The following is a 14278-nucleotide window of genomic DNA, read 5'->3' as shown; positions in this document are numbered from 1 at the left end:
GAATGCCTCTGTCTCTTTCTGGTTGGTCATACTTTAAAGTGCCACTCCTCCTTCCACCCATCCCTCCGTTTTCTTGCCCACTCACTCCGCACCCCTTTTCCCAGCACAAGCCTGAGGCAGCTTGCTCAAACACAGATGCCGACACACACACCCAACATGCCCAAGTACACACACTCAGGCATGCGCACACACACACGGTGTAGAGGAAGCAAAACGATGATGGACTTTTCCATTCAATAGACAACAAAAAAATTGGGGCGGCAGGTAGCCTAGTGGTTAGTGTTGGGCCAGTAACCGAAAGGTTGCTCAATTGAATCCCTGAGTTGACGAGGTAGAAATCTCTCGTTCTGCCCCTGAACAATGCAGCTGACCCACTGTTCCCCGGTAGGCCGTCATTGTAAATAAGTATTTGTTCTTAACTGACTTGCCTAGTTAAATAAAGACTAAAAATAGAACCAAAAGCCCAACATAAAACAATACATCCTCATTTCATCAGGGAAGTCCTTTGAGACTAGATATCTAGTTTACTAACACTTCTACCAACTAATAAGACTATCTAATGATGATGTGTAGTAGTAGTTAAATTAGGGCTGGAAATGGCCAAGAACCTCAAGATATATCGTATCGTGATAATATTGTATACTGAGATGCTCAGGACACTCAGGATTCTATACGTACTGTGATTCTCATGATCCTATATGTATTGTGATTCTCATGATCCTATATGTATTGTGATTCTCGGGATTCTATACGTACTGTGATTCTTGGGATTCTATACGTACTGTGATTCTCGGGATTCTATACGTATTGTGATTCTCATGATCCTATATGTATTGTGATTCTCATGATCCTATATGTATTGTGATTCTCATGATCCTATATGTATTGTGATTCTCGGGATTCTATACGTACTGTGATTCTTGGGATTCTATACGTACTGTGATTCTCGGGATTCTATACGTACTGTGATTCTCAGGATTCTATACGTACTGTGATTCTAATACGTACTGTGATTCTCAGGATTCTATACGTACTGTGATTCTCAGGATTCTATACGTACTGTGATTCTATACGTATTGTGATTCTCAGGATTCTATACGTATTGTGATTCTCAGGATTCTATACGTACTGTGATTCTCAGGATTCTATACGTATTGTGATTCTCAGGATTCTATACGTATTGTGATTCTCAGGATTCTATACGTATTGTGATTCTCAGGATTCTATACGTACTGTGATTCTATACGTATTGTGATTCTCATAATTCTATACCTATTATGATTCTCAGGATTCTATATGTATTGTGTACTTTATATGTACTATATGTACTTTTTCAAGCAGAAATTTGCTTCCTGCAACACAAACTCAAAAAGGTTCTGGGACACTGTAAAGTCCATGGAGAATAAGAACACCTCGTCCCAGCTGCCCACTGCACTGAGGATAGGAAACTCTGTCACCTCTGATAAATCCACTATAAATGAGAATTTCAATAAGCATTTTTCTACGGCTGGCCATGCTTTCCACCTGGCTACCCCTACCGCGGTCAACAGCACTGCACCCCCCACAGCTACTCGCCCAAGCCTTCCCCATTTCTCCTTCTCCCAAATCCAGTCAGCTGATGTTCTGAAAGAGCTGCAAAATCTGGACCCATACAAATCAGCCGGGTTAGACAATCTGGACCCTTTCTTTCTAAAATTATCTGCCGAAATTGTTGCAACCCCTATTACTAGCCTGTTCAACCTCTCTTTCGTGTCGTCTGAGATTCCAAAAGATTGGAAAGCAGCTGCTGTCATCCCCCTCTTCAAAGGAGGGGGCACTCTTGACCCAAACTGCTACAGACCTATATCTATCCTACCCTGCCTTTCTAAGGTCTTCGAAAGCCAAGTCAACAAACAGATTACCGACCATTTCGAATCCCACCGCACCTTCTCCGCTATGCAATCTGGTTTCAGAGCTGGTCATGGGTGCACCTCAGCCACGTTCAAGGTCCTTAACGATATCGTAACCGCCATCGATAAGAAACAATACTGTGCTGCCGTATTCATTGACCTGGCCAAGGCTTTCGACTCTGTCAATCACCACATCCTCATCGGCAGACTCAACAGCCTTGGTTTCTCAAATGATTGCCTCGCCTGGTTCACCAACTACTTCTCTGATAGAGTTCAGTGTGTCAAATCGGATGGCCTGTTGTCCGGGCCTCTGATAGAGTCTATGGGCGTGGCACAGGGTTCAATTCTTGGGCCAACTCTTTTCTCTGTATACATCAATGATGTCGCTCTTGCTGCTGGTGAGTCTCTGATCCACCTCTACGCGGACGACACCATTCTGTATTAGAGGTCGACCGATTAATCGGAATGGCCGATTAATTAGGGCCGATTTCAAGTTTTCATAACAGTCGGTAATCTGTATTTTTGGCCACCGATTTGCCGATTTTTATATATATATTTTTTTACACATTTATTTAACTAGGCAAGTCGGATTAAGAACACAATCTTATTTTCAATGACGGCCTAGAAACGGGGGTTAACTGCCTTGTTCAGGGGGATTTGTTTTTGCAACCTTCGGTTACCAGTCCAATGCTCTAACCACCTGCCTTACATTGCACTCCACAAGGATTAACAGGCTGACTACCTGTTACGCGACGGCAGCAAGAAGCAAAGGTAAGTTGCTAGCTAGCATTAGACTTATAAAAAACTATCAATCTTAACATAATCACTAGTTAAACTAGAAATATCATCAACCATGTGTAGTTATCTAACGTGTCCTGCGTTGCATATAATCGATGCGGTGCCTGTTAATTTTTATTGAATCACAGCCTACTTCGACAAACGGGTGTTGATTTAACAAGCGCATTTGTGAAAAAAGTACTGTCGTTGCACCAATGTACCTAACCATAAACATCAATGACTAACAGGAATATTTAGACTTAGCCACCTGTTAGATAAAATACGGAACGGTTCCGTATGTCACTGAAAGAAAAAAACTTTTGTTTTCGAGATGACAGTTTACGGATTCGACCATATTAATGACCTAAGGCTCGTACTTGTGTGTTTATTATATTATAATTAAGTCTATGATTTGATAGAGCAGTCAGACTGAGCGGTGGTAGGCAGCGGGTGGGTATAATTTGTGGAACGTTCCAACAGGAATCTATTCCAAAAACTTCGTAAATAACAAGGTTTCCAAAAAACAACGCATACAAAGTTGTATAGCGGCAGAATAAGACACCGGGTAGGGAGTGGTCTATTTCATTGCGTTTTTCACTCATCACGTTTATTCCGAAAAATGTCTGTCCTCACATGTCTGTTTGCCTATGGACAAACATTAAGAATAAGCTACGTGGTGAGTTGATGCCTATTCGGCAGCTAGTTAGCTAGGTTTGTATGCGTTGCTATACTGTATGCGTTGTTGGTTGGCAACCTTTTACTTTACGTTTTTTGGAACAGATTCCTGTTGGAACGTTCCACAAATTATACCCACCCCTTCAAGCCTATCAACTCCCAAGATTAGGCTGGTGTAACCGATGTGAAATGGCTAGCTAGTTAGCCGGGTGCGCGCTAATAGCGTTTCAAACGTCACTCGCTCTGAGACTTGGAGTAGTTGTTTCCCTTCCTCGGCATGGGTAACGCTGCTTCGAGGGTGGCTGTTGTCGATGTGTTCCTGGTTCGAGCCCAGGTAGGAGCGAGGAGAGGGACGGAAGCTATACTGTTACACTGGCAATACTAAAGTGCTTATAAGAACATCCAATAGTCAAAGGTATATGAAATACAAATCGTATAGAGAGAAATAGTCCTATAATTCCTATAATAACTACAACCTAAAACTTCTTACCTGGGAATATTGAAGACTCATGTTAAAAGGAACCACTAGCTTTCATATGTTCCCATGTTCTGAGCAAGGCACTTAAACATTAGCTTTCTTACATAGCACATATTGCACTTTTACTTTCTTCTCCAACACTTTGTTTTGCATTATTTAAACCAAATTGAACATGTTTAATTATTTATTTGAGGCTAAATTGATTTTATTGATGTATTATATTAAGTTAAAATAAGTTGTTCTTTCAGTATTGTTGTAATTGTCATTATTATAAAAAAATACAAAAATAATCGGCCGATTAATCGGTATCGGCGGGGTTTGATCCCCCAATAAATCGGTATCGGCGTTGAAAAATCATAATCGGTCGACCTCTATTCTGTATACTTCTGGCCCTTCTTTGGACACTATGTTAATGTTAACAACCCTCCAGACGAGCTTCAATGCCATACAACTCTCCTTCCGTGGCCTCCAACTGCTCTTAAATACAAGTAAAACTAAATGCATGCTCTTCAACTGATCGCTGCATGCACCTGCCCGCCCATCCAGCATCACTACTTTGGACGGTTCTGACTTAGAATATGTGGACAACTACAAATACCTAGGTGTCTGGTTAGATTGTAAGCTCTCCTTCCAGACTCATATTAAACATCTCCAATCCAAAGTTAAATCTAGAATAGGCTTCCTATTTCGCAACAAAGCATCTTTCACTCATGCTGCCAAACATACCCTCGTGAAACTGACCATCCTACCGATCCTCGACTTCGGCGACGTCATTTACAAAATAGCCTCCAACACTCTACTCAACAAATTGGATGCAGTCTATCACAGTGCCATCCGTTTTGTTTACCAAAGCCCCATATACTACCCACCACTGCGACCTGTACGCTCTCGTTGGCTGGCCCTCGCTTCATACTCGTCGCCAAACCCACTGGCTCCAGGTCATCTACAAGACCCTGCTAGGTAAAGTCCCCCCTTATCTCCGCTCACTGGTCACCATAGCAGCACCCACCTGTAGCACGCGCTCCAGCAGGTATATCTCTCTGGTCACCCCCAAAGCCAATTCCTACTTTGGCCGCCTCTCCTTCCAGTTCTCTGCTGCCAATGACTGGAACGATCTACAAAAATCTCTGAAACTGGAAACACATCTCCCTCAGTAGCTTTAAACACCAGTTGTCAGAGTAGCTCACAGATCACTGCACCTGTACATAGCCCATCTATAATTTAGCCCACACAACTCCCTCTTCCCCTACTGTATTTATTTTGCTCCTTTGCACCCCATTATTTCTATTTCTACTTTGCACTTTCTTCCACTGCAAATCTACTATTCCAGTGTTTTACTTGCTATATTGTATTTACTTTGCCACCATGGACTTTTTTGCCTTTACCTCCCTTATCTCACCTCATTTGCTCACATTGTATATAGACACATTTTTCTACTGTATTATTGACTGTATGTTTGTTTTACTCCATGTGTAACTCTGTGTTGTTGTTTGTGTCGAACTGCTTTGCTTTATCTTGGCCAGGTCGCAATTGTAAATGAGAACTTGTTCTCAACTTGCCTACCTGGTTAAATAAAGGTGAAATAAATAAATAGTGATTCTCAGGATTCTATATGTATTGTGATTCTCAGGAGCTATGAAGGAAAACAAGCTATGAAGGAAAAATACTGGAGTTTTAGTGCAAGCACAACCAACTAGCTCAAAAATAATATTACGATATTGCCAAAACGTTAGGACACATCTTAAAAAAATATGTAACTGCATCAGTCCCCCCCCCCCGTCACTATCTAATGATTATGTGTAGTAGTTTATTCATTAGCCTGACATAAATACACCTACCAACCTTTAAGACAGGTTTGAATCCAGAGCCGATTCAGAGGGGTTTGGTTAAAATACAGAAGACACATTTTTTTGGAATGCATTTAGTTGTGCAAGTGACTAGGTATCCCCCTTTCCCTAATGATGATGTTTAGTCCTAGTATGTTGTTCATTAGTCTAGAACACACACAAGCTGCTAGCTTACAGCTGGACTTACATGTTTGTCTGTTGTGGTGCAGGCTTGGTCTAGTCCAGAGGGAGTGTCATATCTCTCAGAATGGAGGGGTGGAGTAGTGACCTGGAGGGGGGCAGGAGAGAGGGGCTGGTCTTCCTTTGGTTGGTTGGTTGGCGAGAGGGGTGGAGTAGTGACCTGGAGGGGGCAGGAGAGAGGGGCTGGTCTTCCTTTGGTTGGTTGGTTGGTTGGTTGGTTGGTTGGTTGGTTGGTTGGTTGGTTGGTTGGTTGGTTGACGAGAGGGGTGGTGTAGTGACCTGGAGGGAGGCAGTAGAGAGGGGCTGGTCTTCCTTTGGTTGGTTGGTTGGTTGGTTGGTTGGTTGGTTGGTTGGTTGGTTGGTTGGTTGGTTGGTTGACGAGAGGGGTGGAGTAGTGACCTGGAGGGAGGCAGGAGAGAGGGGCTAGTCTTCCTTTGGTTGGTTGGTTGGTTGGTTGGTTGGTTGGTTGGTTGGTTGGTTGACGAGAGGGGTGGAGTAGTGACCTGGAGGGAGGCAGGAGAGAGGGGCTAGTCTTCCTTTGGTTGGTTGGTTGACGAGGGGGGTAGAGGGGGTATGAGAGAGAGAGAGCTGTAGAAGGACAAGGAATCACAACACTGGTGGAGAGAGAGAAACAGAGAGACCGACCAGTCTTCGGTTGGTTGGTTGACAAGGGGAGTAGAGGGGGTCTGAGACAGAGCTGTAGAAGGACAAGGAATTACAACACTGGTGGGAGGAGAGAGAGAATATAGAGAAGAGAAGGGTTGTAGTGTGACTGTACGTCAGCAGTGTGTGTGGTGTGTCTAGAAGGCATTGTGTACAGTGCATTTTGGAAAGTATTCAGACCCCTTGCCTTTTCCACATTTTGTTACATTACAGTCTTATTCTAAAATGTATTAAATCAATTAAAAAATGTCCTCGGCAATCTACACACAATACCTCATAATGACAAAGCTTACAGGTTTTTAGACAATTTGTATAAAATATTTTTCTTTACAGAAATACCTTATTTACATAAGTAGTCAGACTTCGCTATGAGACTCGAAATTGAGCTCAGGTTTACATTGTTTGCCGTGTTGTAAATTCAATTGATTGGACATGATTTGGAAAGGCACACACCTGTCTATCTAAAGTCCCACAGCTGACAGTGCATGTCAAAGCAAAAACCAAGCCACGAGGTCAAAGGAATTGTCCATAGAACTCAGAGACAGGATTATGTTGAGGCACAGATCTGGGGAAGGGTACCAAAACATTTCTGCAGCATTGACGATCCCCAAGAACAGTGGCCTCCATCATTCTTAAATGTAAGAAGTTTGGAACCACCAAGACTCTTCCTAGAGCTGTCCGCCCAGCCAAACTGAGCAATTGGGGGAGAAGGGCCTTGGTCAGCGAGGTGACCAAGATCCCGATAGTCACTCTAACAGAGCTCCTGAGTTCCTCTGTGGAGATGGGAGAACCTTCTAGAAGGACAACCATCTCTGCAGCATCCTACCAGTCAGGCCTTTATGGTAGAGTGGTCAGACAGAAGCCACTCCTCAGTAAAAGGCTCATGACAGCCCGCTTGGAGTTTGCCAAAAGGCACCTAAAGAACTCTCAGACCATGAGAAACAAGATTCTCTGGTCTGATGAAACCAAGATTGAACTCTTAGGCCTGAATGCCAGGCATCACGTCTTGAGGAAACATGGCACCATCCCTATGGTGAAGCATGGTGGTGGCAGCATCATGCTGTGGGAATGTTTTTCAGCGGCAGGGACTGGGAGACTAGTCAGGAATGAGGTAAAGATGAATGGAGCAAAGTACAGAGAGCTCCTTGATGAAAACCTGCTCCAGAGTGCTTAGGACCTCAGACTGGGGTGAACGACCCAAAGCACACAGCCAAGACAATGCAGGAGTGGCTTTGGGACAAGTCTTTGAATGTCCTTGAGTGGCCCAGACAGAGCCCAGACTTGAACCCAATCGGAAATCTCTGGAGAGACCTGAAAATAAATGTGCAGTGACGCTCCCATCCAACCTGACAGAGCTTGAGGGGATCTGCAGAGAAGAATGGGAGAAACTCCCCAAATACAGGTGTGCCAAGCTTGTAGCGTCATACCCACGAAGATTCAAGGCTGTAATCGCTGCCGAAGGTGCTTCAACAAAGTACTGAGTAAAGGGTCTGAATAATGTGATATTTCAGTTGTTTTGATCAATTTGCTAACATTTCTAAAAACCTGTTTTTGCTTTGTCATTATGGGGTATTGTGATGTCATTATGGGGTATTGTGTTTAGATTGATGAGGAGAAAGAAATATTTAATCCATTTTAGAAAAAGGCCGTAACGTAACAAAATGTGGAAAAAGTCAAGGGGTCTGAATACTTTGACTGCACTGTATGTTTGCATATGCAAAGACAAGAAGATGCAGAACGTCTGTCTGTTGTGATGAAACAGACAGTGAAAACATGTAGTCATGTCTCCATGTGACTAACAATCAGTGTGAATTAGAGCCTTTGTCTAAGTCTCTACCCATACCAGAGAGAGACAGACAGGGTAAAGCAGGGGAGTCAAACTCATTCCATGGAGAGCCTAGTGTCTGCTGGTTTTAGTTTTTTCCTTTCAATTAAGACCTAGACAACCAGGTGAGTTCCTTACTAATCAGTGACCTTAATTCATCAATCAAGTACAAGGGAGGAGCAAAAACCCACAGACACTCGGTTCTCCGTGGACTGACTGACACCTGTGGGGTAAAGCATGATGTTTTACTGCTTATGTTATTGGAGGAAAACACACACACACACGATAATTGACAACAACTAACCCGACGCTGTCAAAACATTGGAACCCAATCTCAAAGCAACGCGCACAGCAAGTGCGTCATTTTAGCTACGCACATTTCTCCAGACCATATAGGCCTCTACCCTCAAATAACATTAACTTTAAAGAGTTTTAGCTAGCTAGATAACCAATAGTCTGATTAATCATGCTGTAATACACAATGAATTGGTATAAGACATTTGTGTGAAAAATCCTGTGTAAATGTTTCAGGATGTTGAATAAAATTACATTTAAACTTACTCTACCGGTTGTCTGTGCGGAGACAAAATATCCACAGGAAATGACTGTTTAACTGACTTTTTAGGTTCAGTATATGGTTGGTACCATGGTAAAGATTGTACATATAAAACTCAGTCCTTTGGTAAAATTAGTTTTACATTAGATATTCGGTTCTCTCATCAATAGCTATTGAACCAAGCATGCCATGCAAATGAAAATTGAAGGCTATATTCTGAGTCAAGGTAGGATGGAGAACAATCCATGGCTTTGTTTTATTTTTTTAAAGATTTAAATCTGAATATCCAATATAAAACTAACTTAATCTTGGTACCTATGGGCTCTCTAATAAGTTGGGTAAACAATACTTTCCTGTGGATAGTTTGTCTCAAATTTCAAGCAGCAGAAGGACAAACCGCACAGACAACAGGTAGAGTAAGTTTAAATGTAATTTCATAGAACATTTTGTCTCATAAGGAATATTTCCACAATTTCACACAAATGTCTAAGGCTGTCTAGCTATACCAATTAATTGTATATTACAGCCTGATTAATCAGACTAGATAATGAAGTGAGAAAAATGATCATGCAAAGTTAAAACACCCTGAATATAAGGTCCCAAAACAACGAGTAAATATACAAAATGGCGCTGCTTGTCACTTACGTCTGTCTTTTATTCAAATAAAACTATTTCTAGAGACGCAATATGCATAGCAGATGATTAGGTTAAGTTGTCTAGGGCAGTGGTTCCCCAACTGTGGAGGGGTCGCCACAGGTTTTTCTTATTTTAGTAACTCAGTCCAGCTTTAAAAACTTACTCTTGAAAATTGTAATCTCTAAATTGGGTAGTACATCATCAGTTCCTCTTGTCGTGTTAGTCATTACAGCCCTTAGAGAACTATTTATAACTTGTCAGAAATGTCCAGATCAGGTAGCCCATGTCAGCTAACGTTTTTTTTAATAGAGATTTTTTAGCCCATAGTAATTTTGTCACTCAAATATCACATGAATACACATTAGATACGGCAAAATGTATAGAATGGCAAGAAATGTGCTTTTACAACTGCAAAATAGTCTTTGCACGCCATGACAACATGTGTAGAATTTCAGGTAATAAGCTTAAAACATGCAAAAGTTTGGGACGCCTGGTCTAGAGATACAACAGCTAGTCATGATAGCTGTCAGCATTTTTCTGACAGCTCCGTACGTAAACACCCTTTCAGAATACAACTTGGACTGTGTCGTTATTCTAGAAATAAACCTACGTCGTATTTCACGTGCTTTCAGCGCCACGGAGCGTAAACTACGCCCCAAACCAGGCGTAACTTCTGTCAAGAATACGGCCTACGGGGCTACAAACAAACAACCTAGCTAGCTACTAACGTTAGCCTGCTACCGTCCCCCAGCTACCGTGCGCAATGACAACAGGGAGTGCCCATGCCCCTGAAAAACACCGTTAATATACCACCAAGGAGCACAGAGAACGAAAACACAAGATGTGCAATAAACTGCAAATCAGGTAACGTAAATACAGAGAATATTCATCTTCCCGTGCGCCCGCACCGGCAGGCCTGTGACAAGACAGCCCATGCCCCGCTAGGCACCTCGCGCACTGACACCAACCGAAATACTGCACCGATTGTGGTTCTGAGTGTTTTATCGGATTCCTGAGATTGAATGCCTTCGTTTACCATACCGGTATCGGTGGAGAGACACCCCAAAACACGTTTATTTACCTTCTTCTGTCGGTTGTCAGCGCGCGCAGGTCTTCCTCACCCCTGAATCCAGAACAAACAGCCCCGTTCGACGTCAGTGACGTCAGACGCAGGGAGGACGTCGTTCGGAGGAATGTCACCTCTCCACGAACGAATCCCCCTGCCCTCTCCCTACCTGTCTCCCGGAACATGCAATACCATGCAATAACTTCAAACACTGAAAAATATTATAGACCATTTCCCACTATACACTGGTCTGCATAAATGGCCATACATAGCATCACAATTAATTGCCCTATTGTCGCGTAACCACACACTCTCAATGGACTGGATAATTTATTGTGATAGATTATAAACAATTGCATAAGTTCACCTTCTATAAATCACATAACCTTATAAACTATAGGTTCTTAATACTCGTATAATAAACTCATATTATGGTAAATTCTACCTTGAAGAAATGCAATTAATTACACCTTTAGTGGAGTGAGCCCTCCACCTAGTGGTCAATCAATCACAAGTATGGTAGTATGAGAGGAAGAGGCGAAGTGAGAGGTTTACTCCGCCCAAAATTTGTACACGAAAATAAGGCCATGAAGTGAAAAATGTTTGTTTGGAGGTCAATTAGTGTCGAATTTGGTCAACAAAACATGTAATTGCTAATTTGCTACGTGAGGCTTATTTGATCAAATAGAAGTTTGAAGTTTGGTTAAATTGTTCATGAATGTACTGATATGGACGCACATGGCAAAACATTTTTATTGGAGTTGTGCCTGTTGTCATAGTGATAGACTCATTTACATTTTAGTCATTTAGCAGACGCTCTTATCCAGAGCAACTTATAGTAATGAATGCATACATTTCATACATTTTTTTCTCCGTACTGGTCCCCCGTGGGAATCGAACCCACAACCCTGGCGTTGCAAACACCATGCTCTACCAACTGAGCCACACGGGACCTATTCATCATGGATATAAACCGTTTTAGCATTGCCATTGAGGGCTTCCACCATTTCAAGTAGCCAACTGGGTGGTGATTCCTATGAGTTGGGAGCGGTCCTCTATTGAAGAACAAAAAAATAACTACTTCATAATGGAGATAGCCTCAATGGCGCCGCCCATGCCCTCGCATACACTATAATGGCACAGATACAATGATGAATCTGCTATCTATCTCTATGGACTGTTGTTCACACATTTATCTGCCCTGACATTGGCTAAGAGGGTTGGGCCAGCAACCAAAATGTCGCTGGTTTGAGTCCCAGAGCCGGCAAAGTGGAAAAATCAGCCGCTCTGCCGATGAGCAAGACGGTTAACCACCAACAACTACTCCCGGGACGTGGATGTCGATCAAGGCAAGTCCCCACACATCTCTGATTCAGAGGGGTTGGGTTAAATGCTGAAGACACATTTCGGTTGAATGCATTCAGTTGTGCAATTGACTAGGTATCCCCCTTTACCTTCCTACCTGATCTCAACTTCTCCCACCTGTCTTCTATCTTTGAGGACATGTATTTCCATTGTTAAAGCGGTCACTCAAATATCTTGTCAATATAATAGACAATCTTTGGTAGTATCAATCCTGAGTTCAGGTCTTTCAGATCAAAATTATAGGGACAGGCGGTGTCTGATCCAACATTGAACAAAAATAGAAACCCAACATGTAAATTGTTGGTCCTATGTTTCCTGAGCTGAAATAAAAGATCCCAGAAATGTTCCATAAGCACAAAAAGCTTAAATCTCTTAAGTTTTGTGCACAAATTTGTTTACATCCCTGTTAGTGAGCATTTCTCCTTTGCCAAGATAATCCATCCACCTGACAGGTGTGGCATATCAAGAAGCTGATTAAACAGCATGATCCTTACACAGATGCACCTTGTGCTGGGGACAATAAAAGGCCACTCTAAATGTGCAGTTTTGTAACAACACCACACATTTCAGTTGAAGGCATTCAGTTGTACAACTGACTAGGTATCTCCTTTTTTTAATGTCAAAGTTGTAAAAAGACCCCCCCATGGTGGAAGTGGGGTTATGGTATGGGCTGGCATAAGCTATGGACAACGAACACAATTGCATTTTATCGATGGAAATTTGTATGCAGAGATACCGTGACGAGATCCTGTGGTCCATTGTCGTGCCATTCATCCGCTGCCATCACCTCATGTTTCAGCATAATGCAAGGCCCGTGTCGCAAGAATCTGTTCACAGTTCCCGGAAGCTGAAAATGTTTAAGTTCTTCCATGGCCTTCATATTCACCAGACATGTCACCCATTGAGCATGTTTGGGATGCTCTGGATCGACATGTGCAACAGCGTGTTCCAGTTCCCGCCAATATCCAGAAACTTCGCACAGCCATTGAAGAGGAGTGGGACAACACTCCTCAGGCCACAATCAACAGCCTGATCAACTCAATGTGAAGGAGATGTGTTGCGTTGCAGGAGGCAAATGGAGGTCACACCAGATACGGACTGGTTTTCTGATCTACACCCCTACCTTTCTTTTAAGGTATCTGTGACCAACAGATGCATATCTGTATTCCCAGTCATGTGAAATTCATTCGGCCCTAATCTATGGATTTATTTAAATTCACTGATTTCCTTATATGAACTGTACCTCAATAAAATCTTTGAAATCGTTGCATGTTGCATTTATATTTTTGTTCAGTATATTACACTTGATGCATACAGCCCACTTGTTCCTTCCTTTTAGTTGACTCACGGTCGTCACGGTCAACAAGATTGCATTATGCAGAATGCAGTGTTACATTAAGACAATACCTTAAAGTAGCAGAAATGACAAAGCCTGCTCCTGTTTCAGTAAAAAGCCAAGGGATGGGACTGCAGAAATATAACCACTCAAATTCATAGAGCTATGGATGCAAGGACTGACCATCCATGATATCAAAATTATAGTTTTAAACATTGGAGTAAAACAAGCTTATATTTTGGGTTCTGATAAGGAATGACAACTGAACTAAAAGCTCATGGAGGTGTTTAGAAGTTGTTCTTTATGTATTAATGGTACAGGTTCATTTAGTTATGTTCTTTATGTATTAGTGGGTACAGGTTCATTTAGAAGTTGTGTTCTTCATGTATTAGTGGGTACAGGTTCATTTAGAAGTCCAAAAATCTATGTAGTAACTGCCGAACGCCCTTTTAAACAACATACTACTTTGATCAGGGAAAGGGGGATACCTAGTCAGTTATACAACTGAACGTATTCAAATGGAATATGTCTTCCGCATTTAACCCAACCCATCAATCAGAGGGGTGTGGGGGGGCTTCCTTAAATCGACGTCGTCGGCGCCCGGGGAACAGTGGGTTAACTGCCTGGCAGAACGACTGATTTTTACCTTGTCAGCTCGGGGATTCGATCCAGCAACCTTCCGGGTTACTGGCCCAATGCTCTAACCACTGCCTGCAGCCATCCTGCCGCACCCAATGTGAATGATTGGATTTACAGTGTAGTGTTAAGGTTGTCCTGAGCCTTTTAACCATGTGTGTAAATGAAGAAGTTGACCCTTGATCTGGGTTTAGATTAGAATAAGGTCATCAGCCAGTCTGTTTGTGCGATCATGCTGACTCTAATTCGTTGTCATGTGTCTTGACAACAGCAATGGAATTGTCAAGAGCACAAAGATCTGAGACCAGGCTAGCAGAAATCAGCTCAACAAAGATACCAAACCAACAGA

The 14278-nt window shown here is 42.4% G+C and overlaps 1 protein-coding gene across 6 annotated transcripts in view; it reads right to left on the bottom strand.

The window, feature by feature from the left end:
• Window positions 1-10754, bottom strand: part of LOC106593723 (bromodomain-containing protein 4) — a 135374-nt gene extending 124620 nt beyond the window's left edge. For 2 of the 6 annotated variants that reach the window (XM_082958594.1, XM_082958593.1), the window contains exons 1-2: window positions 10608-10753; window positions 5854-6349 (exon numbers count right to left, since the gene is read on the bottom strand). The gene's annotated coding sequence lies outside the window, so the exon portion shown is untranslated. Of the gene's footprint in view, window positions 1-5853; window positions 6350-10607 lie in introns of all 6 variants that reach the window. The other 4 variants (XM_082958590.1, XM_082958591.1, XM_082958595.1 and 1 more) reach the window with 3 other exon arrangements.
• Window positions 10755-14278: the final 3524 nt, after the last annotated feature.

The sequence above is a fragment of the Salmo salar genome, chromosome 12 (genome assembly GCF_965601325.2).
Source record: "Salmo salar chromosome 12, fSalSal1, whole genome shotgun sequence".
Taxonomy (NCBI): Eukaryota; Metazoa; Chordata; class Actinopteri; order Salmoniformes; family Salmonidae; genus Salmo; species Salmo salar.
Note: the sequence above shows the minus strand (reverse complement) of the source record. Positions and strands in the feature narration are given on the sequence as shown.